General features: G+C 46.5%; 1 pseudogene; it reads left to right on the forward strand.

Moving 5' to 3' along the window:
- Positions 1-3161: 3161 nt before the first annotated feature.
- Positions 3162-5628, forward strand: LOC114888389 (annotated as a pseudogene).
- Positions 5629-8226: the final 2598 nt, after the last annotated feature.

An 8226-nucleotide genomic window follows, 5' to 3' on the forward strand; every position in this document is an offset into this window, starting at 1 on the left:
AGGACGGCTGAGCCACAGGGAGGGTGGCAAGGTGATCCTGACGACCAGACTCAGGGTTGGTGCTGTCCTCCATCCTCCTCTGGGACTCAGATGGGTGCTGGCCATCCTTCTGCTTGTCCAGCTGTGCAGCTCATTCTGTGTGTCGGTTCAGATCATACCTCTGGGAGAACATCCCTACCCCAAAAGCCCCCTGCGAGCCCCAAACCCTTCATCCAGGATGGCGATGTCACCCGGGGTCTGTTTCCTGCCTGTCCCACCACAGCTGAGTCCTGGAGAACAGAGGTCAGCCCTGCAACTCTGTGTCCCCAAGCCCGGCAAGGTGCCTGCCACATGCCAGCTATTCATCAAACGTGGATAAACAACAAGGTCCTGCTGTGTAGCACAGAAAACTATATTCAATATCCTGTGATAATGGAAAAGAATATTAAAAAAGAATGTATATGTATGTACAACGAATCACTTTGCTGTACAGCAGAAATTAACACAACATTGTTTTTTTCTATTTTTTTTTATTGGAGTAAAATTGCTTTACAACGTTGTGTTAATTTCTGCTGTACAATGAAGTGAATCAGCTGTATGTGTACCTATATCCCCTCCCTCCTGGACCTCTCTACCACCCTCCCCCCATCTAGGTCTAGAAAAATGGTACAGATGAACATATTTGTAGGGCAGGAATAGAGGCGTAGATGTAGAGAATGGACGTGTGGACACGGGGGGGAAGGGGAAGGTGGGACGAACTGGGAGATTAGGTTTGACATAAATACACCACCATGTGTAAAATAGAAAGCTAGTGGGGACCTGCTGTATAGCACAGGGAGCTCAGCCCGGTGCTCTGTGAACACAACATTGTAAATCAACTATACTTCAATTAAAAAAAAAGAAGTATTTGAGATGAACAAGAGCCCGGGAGTCATTCAGCAGGATGGGGATGCTGACTTCCAGCTTGCGGCCCCCAGCCCTGCTCTCACCACCACCACCACCCCAGCTAAGCACCAATTCCTGGACCACAGGAAGTAGACCTCACACATCATGGTGGCTTTCTTGTCTCCACGCTTAGGCTAATCATGCCTGCACACTCTTCCTGTTTTCTCTGAAATGGCTCTTGTCTTCCATAATTATATATTTTTAAAGTACTTCCTGTGCCTTTGTTCTATTGGTTTGCTTAATTATAAAAAGAGGCTGCCTTTTTAAGATTGAGTTATATATTAGCCTATCGTACTATCAAGTTACGTAACAGATATTATTTGAAACTTAACGGAAATATTGCACATCATCCCTGCCCCAAATTTCATGATATATCAAAAACTGGTTGCTCAGGTTAATTGATCCACAGTATAGTTAATCCATTCAAGACCAGGGCACTAATTTTTCCTTTGATTGCTCATGAAAATGTCTTTTACTTTAGTGTCTGCCCTGTCAAACACGGATATGTTATGCTACAGCCACTAAGGGAAGATATCGTAGAAGAATATTTAATGACAATAGAAAAAGCTGGCCTTACGTCGTATATAAAATAAGAAGGTGTGTTAGAACCTCTATTACATTAGGATCCCAAATGTGAAAAAATTTGGTAAAATCATCTCTGGTTGGTACATATGGATGATTTTTATTTTCTTCTGTATGTTTCTCTGGATTGGGGAGTTTTCTGTGATGACCAGAAATTTCCTTGTAACAAGGGGGAGAAAAGTTTTAAAAATCTTTGGCATTTTGGAAACTTAAGCTCTTCATTTCCTTGAATATCTAGAGAATGAGGAGCTCTTAATTCACAGAAAGACCAGAAGATTCTGCTACTCTCCAGGGGTACTGGAAATCTCCACTGCAACTCTAGGTTTATGGCAGGTGGGAGGTCATCAGTATTAAAGTTTGCGAAGCTGGATTTGGGAAGGACGAGAGCATTCTAAACTAATAAGTCTTCAACAAGCAGGAGAAGCCATATACATCTTCAACCCATGGGCCCAGAAGGAGTGTCATTTGGGGAGCTCATACATTCGGGTACTTCTAGGAGATCAGCCCTCCAGGAACAATCACTGGGTCTTATCATGGAATATCATGCCTTCCGCGGTGACCCTATGTAACAGCTCCTAGGGTTGCCCAAGGAAGGGCCGCACCGAACGATACAGCTGATCAGTGGAATAGGATGACGCAAGACTGAAGTGAGATGGACCGTCCCATCACATCTGCCAGCTCGAGATGCTTTTAGAAATAACGTTTTCTAAAAGGAAAAAAGAACACTTCCATGTGTCTACTCCATAAACCAGGCATTTTACATACAGCTTTCTGTTTAATGTCTGTAGAATAAATCACATCTTCATTGTATAGATGAGAACGCTGAGACCCAGGGAGGTAATAGCCCAAGAGCCAGGAAGTGGCAAGAGTTATAACCCACACCTGGGTCTCCAGATCCCATCCGATCCCACGCTTCCCCACCATCTGGCACCACATCAGCAACGAGATAAGTCGGCCGCACCCCCTCGAACGAGCCCATGTCTCCCAGCTTCAGTTTCTGCCTATAACATGAGGTGAGTGAGTTAAGTGGATTTTGAGGTCTCTTTAGCCCTTGCATTTTATGCTTCTTGAATGATTTTACTCATATACTAGAGTGACAGCTTAACACAGTTTTTAATGAAACGCTACATTCCTTTTGGCATTAACTTCACATGGTCCCATGAGCAAAGCACAGCAAAGTAAAGACCGGTTATAGGTTCAGATGATAGAGGATTCCAGAAAGCCTAGGATTAGAATTGCATTTCCAGAGGCCTGTGCTCCCCTCCCTGAACAAGACCAAAATGTTGGTGAAATTGAAACATTGCCTGTAGTTTGAAAGTGAGTTTCTGAGGAGTACGTTTAATTATGCATTTATAGCACGCTCTCTCTCCCGTTCCAAGTTTCACACGATATGTACCGTTTGGGATACACACGTTAACTTTTCATCATGTTGGAATTCTAATTTCCTCCAAGTCTTTGAAACAAGATTCCAAAATGGCAAATGGAATTCCTTCCATCTTTACTTCAATACTAAACTATGATTGAAATAAACGTGTCCGAGTCGAAAGATGGGCGGCGCCAGGGAGGCGGGGCGCCGGACACAGGCCTCTCGGCTCCTTTCCCTTCCCCGTGCCCAGTCCTGACTCCGCGGGCGGCGCTAGACCCCCGCCCCGGCCATGGCCACGCTCAGGGTCCTGCCCGAAGCCCAAGCCAAGGTGGCTGTGTTCCGTGAAGACCCATGTGGTAAGACAGAGACCCGCTCGGGAGCTATTTCCCCAAGAAGATTTCTGAGTTAGATGCATTTTTAAAGGAGCCAGCTCTCAATGAAGCCAACCTGAGCAATCTGAAGGCCCCCTGGACATCCCAGGGCCTGATCCAGTCAAGGAGAAAGAAAAGGAGCAGCGGAAGAAACAGCAGGAGAAGGAATACAAGGAGGAAAAGAAGAAAGAGGAAGATGACGACAGAGGTGCTCTTTGTGGCCCAGTGAACTGCAATGAGAAGGTCCTCCTGCAGCGCCTGAAGCCTGACAGCAAGGATGTCACCGAGAAGCTCAACCTGGTCACCACCTGGTTGCAGCTGCAGATCCCTCGGATTGAGGATGGGAAAAATTTGGCGTGGCTGTCGAGGAGGAGGTGTTTGAGCTGATGACCACCCTCCACAGCAAGCCGGAAGGCTTCCACACTCAGACCTCCAAATATTTCTCTGAGCGCGCTGGTGCCATGACCAAAGCAGCTAAGCAGCCCCACGTGGGTGATTATCGGCGACGGGTGCACCAGCTGGGTGAGGCAGAGTCCTGGGATATCCGGCTGATGGTCATGGAGATCCGCGAGGCTTATCCTGTGTTCTATGACATCATCCTGAAGAACTTCGAGAAGCTCAAGAAGCCCAGGGGAGAAACAAAGGGAATGATCTATTGGCCTCCTCTCATATTCTGTGATGGGTCCAGCAGGGACCTTCCTGACGTTTACAGGGGACTCCAGACTTTTCCCACCTCCTGTCTGTTGAGATTTCTCCCTCACCTTGCCTCCCAGGCACAATAAATATAGTCATACCATTGCGCAACAAAAAAAAAAAAAAAAAAAAGGAAGAAACGTGTCCAAGCACATAAGAACAAATATTTTCAGTACCTTGTAAGGGTCTGAGTTTGTAAGGTGACTGCAAATCAAAGCCGGTTAATGGACTCAGCACTTCAGACAACGAGCCACAGGGAGCTGCGGTGGGTCTTTTGTTGTTCAGGTTACACTTGGACCTAGGTTCGTCTGCTTGTAATCATTAACATCTAGAAAGAAGAGTACATTGCTTTTTAACATCTGTATTGGAGTATAATTGCTTTACAGTGGTGTGTTAGCTTCTGCTGTATAACAAAGTGAATCAGCTATACATATACATCTATCCCCATATCCCCTCCCTCTTGCGTCTCCCTCCCACCCTCCCTATCCCACCCCTCTAGGTGGTCACAAAGCACTGAGCTGATCTCCCTGTGCCATGTGGCTGCTTCCCACTAGCTATCTATTTTACATTTGGGAGTGTACGTAAGTCCACGCCACTCTCTCACTTCATCCCAGCTTCCCCTTCCCCCTCCCTGTGTCCTCAAGTCCATTCTCTACGTCTGCGTCTTTATTCCTGTCCTGCCCCTAAGAAGAGTACATTTGAATGCAAAAAATGTTAGAATTTCACATGTTTTTTTATCCAATGGTCAAAGTGGGAAATTAAGTCCATAATTTTTTATGAATGTTTTGATGTCTGTGAAGGCATACAACTTAACTAATGGCTGAGAATTGTTGAGACACAGAGGTTATCTGAATAAACACTATGAAGAAGGGTATTTAGACTTCCTCTGCGTTCAAAGGTGGGCACGGCGTCCCTGGTGGCTGAAGTCTCTGATGGCAGCTGGCGACCAGAAGATTCGGCCTGAGGACGAAGGAAGCCTCAGTTTCTGAGCTCAGAAGGGGGCAGGCAGTTCTGCTGTCAGGCAGCCATTGGGTTTTCCCTGGTTCTGACATGGATTTGGAGTCATGTGAGCACAGACGCGTTACTTACATTCTGAGTCTCTGCCTCTGTGAAGGCGGATGAGGGGCTCTGCTTCTCTGTGAGATGGTGGTGAGGCTGGCAGGAGACTGTGCAGGTGGCAGCCCAGGTGACAGGCCAGCTCAGGGCCGGGTACGGGCTGGGTATCCACTGAAAGTTGGCATCCACGAAGAGGGAGAGGAGTGTGGATGGGGTTCCCTCTCCCGGGGAGTGGAGGAGGGGCTGGGGAGGGGCGCCTTACACGGAAGGCCTCGCCGCTCAGAGGGAGACCCAGGGCGGGCATCAGCCACCGTGGCGCTTCTTCCCTCCTGGGATTGGCTCGCAACATGGCCTTTTCTCTCTTTCTCTCGAGCATCCGTCATTGGACGGCTCTTGCCAACAGCTCATTCTAACCTCGAAAGTAACTGTCACTTGCGTTTTCTCTCGGGGGCTGTTCTTGGTTCTTGCGTTTGCAGGAACCCCAGATTCATAGACATGTATCTCCATCTACCGCTGGTCCAAGGTGCCATCTCTGTGTTGGTCTGCACAGGGGTCACGTGTGGGCTGGCAAAGCTTGAGAGCGAGAGTGGCCTGGCGCTGCGGTTTAGCGCAGGCCTTGGGACCCGAGGCAGCTGAGAAGCTGGTTGACTAGGAGGCCACGCAGGAGAACCGGGCAGGGGGTAGACCTCGGGGAGCAGTGTGCTCCGATGACAAGCGAGGGGTCCTGGTGAGTTTCACGGCCACTGTCACCAAATTGCGATGTCATCGCTTTTCTCCCAAATTTGGTCCCAGTCTTCCCTGATTGGATGGTTAATCTTTGGTAGACAGCAAGCAACTCTGAATAATCTTGTAATTTTTTTTTTTTTTGCGGTACACAGGCCTCTCACTGTTGTGGCCTCTCCCGTTGCGGAGCACAGGCTCTGGACGCACAGGCTCAGCGGCCACGGCTCACGGGCCCAGCCGCTCCGCGGCATGTGGGATCTTCCCGGACCGGGACACGAACCCGCGTCCCCTGCATCGGCAGGCGGACTCTCAACCACTGCGCCGCCAGGGAAGCCCAATCTTGTAATTTATAAATACGAAATAACACCATATAATACCAAAGATGCTCTTTTGGAGGAGGAAAAAGGTAAATATAACTTTTAAAAATATTCTTTAATAGCCTCAGAGTGGAACAGAGTGCAAGGCCCACCATCCGTAGAACAGTTTTGTCTTCGGCTTAGAAAGTGGATGGAAAGAATTTTGGTAAAGATATACAATCTTACAATGTTAATGAGGCCCGTTTGCAAAATTCCCCTTTTAAACAGATGTTGATTAATCTGTAGGCAGCCGTAAAACAAGAATTTATGAGTTTAAAAAGTTAATTATTTTAGAGCATCCAAAGCTGTCACCCTTAACCTATTTCTTTCTGTGGACCAGCAAAAGCACACATGGACAATTTGTTTTCCTGACCATTTGTACCATACTTTTACTTTCAGTGAAAGACTATGTCTGAATTAAAGGCTTACCCGGCAAAAATAAAGCTTTCCTATATATGATTTTACGGATGGTTCCATCACTGATATTCCTGGCTATTAATACTTCCCATGATTTAGGCCATGGGTGAGGGTGTTATTTAGAATCTGAAATATTACACAACAGTTTCAAAGGAAATATAATTATATGATCCATTATCCAGGGAGTGGGCCAGAGTTTTAATCTCATAACATCGAAGATATAATTTTTAATATTATGTATGCCTGGGATTCTGTTAAACTATAACTTTTAGAACCTTGTTTCTGTTGCATCAACAAATGAGGAAATGAAGCTGCAAGAGGAGGTGCTAGTTGCTTCACCTGAGATCTTTTTTTTAAATAAAGAGACAGACGACGGTGTGTACAGTGCTGTTGGGTGAACAGGCACAGATGGAAGAGAGCGAGAGCTCCGTCCTGGAGGAGGGGAGCCATGGAGGGCGCGTTATGTCACCTGAGAATCTGTTAATTTTACAGAAAGACAGCTATGTTTCCTTATCCATCAACCATGGTGTTTCCTTATTCCACTCTGGGCCAATGGGGGGGATTTTTCAAAAAAATCAAGTCTTGGATACTTCCTGATGGTATGTTCAAGCAGTTCATATTTTATCTCCAATGATTTGAAGCTCAATGTTTATGGATGGATCTTTACCTTCCTTGTGAGAGGGAACTGGAATGCTGCTCAGAGCAAAGTCTGTGGTCTGGGGGGAGGGGGCAGGGCCAGGCCATCGTCTTTGGCTGGAATCCTGTTCCCTCCAGAAATCACAAACAGCACGTGGGAGAGACAGAGTGATGAGCAGCTGCAATGTCTACTGGGAAAATCTTTAAAATCCTAGAGAACCTCAGTATTCCAGCTGTGAGCCCTAGCTGAGGGCAAAGTAGATTCACAGGATCATAAAGAGATTGTCTGATCTGTTGGTTTTCAAAATATTTCTCATCAACATGTCCTATTCTCAAACAAAATCTTAGGCAGGTCTCTAATAACACAAAATAAAGAGTAAGATAAAGGAGGAGCTGCTCTAGTGAGGGCAGGGGTCGGGTGGGGAGCCCAGAGCGGTTCGTTCTAGATGGTTCTAGGTGGTTCTAGATCAAAAGAGCAACCCTCAAGAGCAAGGGAACAGATGAGCCTATGTGGCTGTTAGCAACTCAGCTCAATGGACGCAGAAGTGCTACCAGAGCTTAGTTCTTTTGAAGAACACAGTGGGGTGATGTTTTTTCCAGCACAGAGTGTGCCAACAAGAAATGTGTATTTCAGTAAGAGGTATATTGTTTAAGAAGCAGAGAGATTCACATTTCAGTTTAGAAAAATTTCCGTTAAGTGGTCTAACGAATACACCAGGTGTTAAAGGTGTATTCACCTTTACTTATCTAGACAACTTATTCTCACGAGGGGAAACTTCATTTAGTGGTGCTGGACAAACAGGTGGTTTGGTACACACGTAGACAACAATACAAGTCATTTGGTCTTGTGTTTTACGTTAGTATGCACACCTTTCAGGGCCTGGGGACGCAAAACAACTACAGGCATCATTAACCAATCTCCTCCCCTCCAGCACCGTCACCTGCCTCTCCTGGTGGTACACTGGAATCTACTCTTAATCAAGGTACTATTATCCACGTCAACACTCTTCCCACCATTTCTCTCAGGGTAACACTGTCTGACTGTGTCGATCAATAAGAGTCTGTTGTAGGCTCTTCTCTTTCTCTTATAGGGTAAGTATGC

This window comes from Monodon monoceros, unplaced genomic scaffold (genome assembly GCF_005190385.1).
Source record: "Monodon monoceros isolate NGI ecotype Baffin Bay Population unplaced genomic scaffold, NGI_Narwhal_1 Super_Scaffold_8, whole genome shotgun sequence".
Taxonomy (NCBI): Eukaryota; Metazoa; Chordata; class Mammalia; order Artiodactyla; family Monodontidae; genus Monodon; species Monodon monoceros.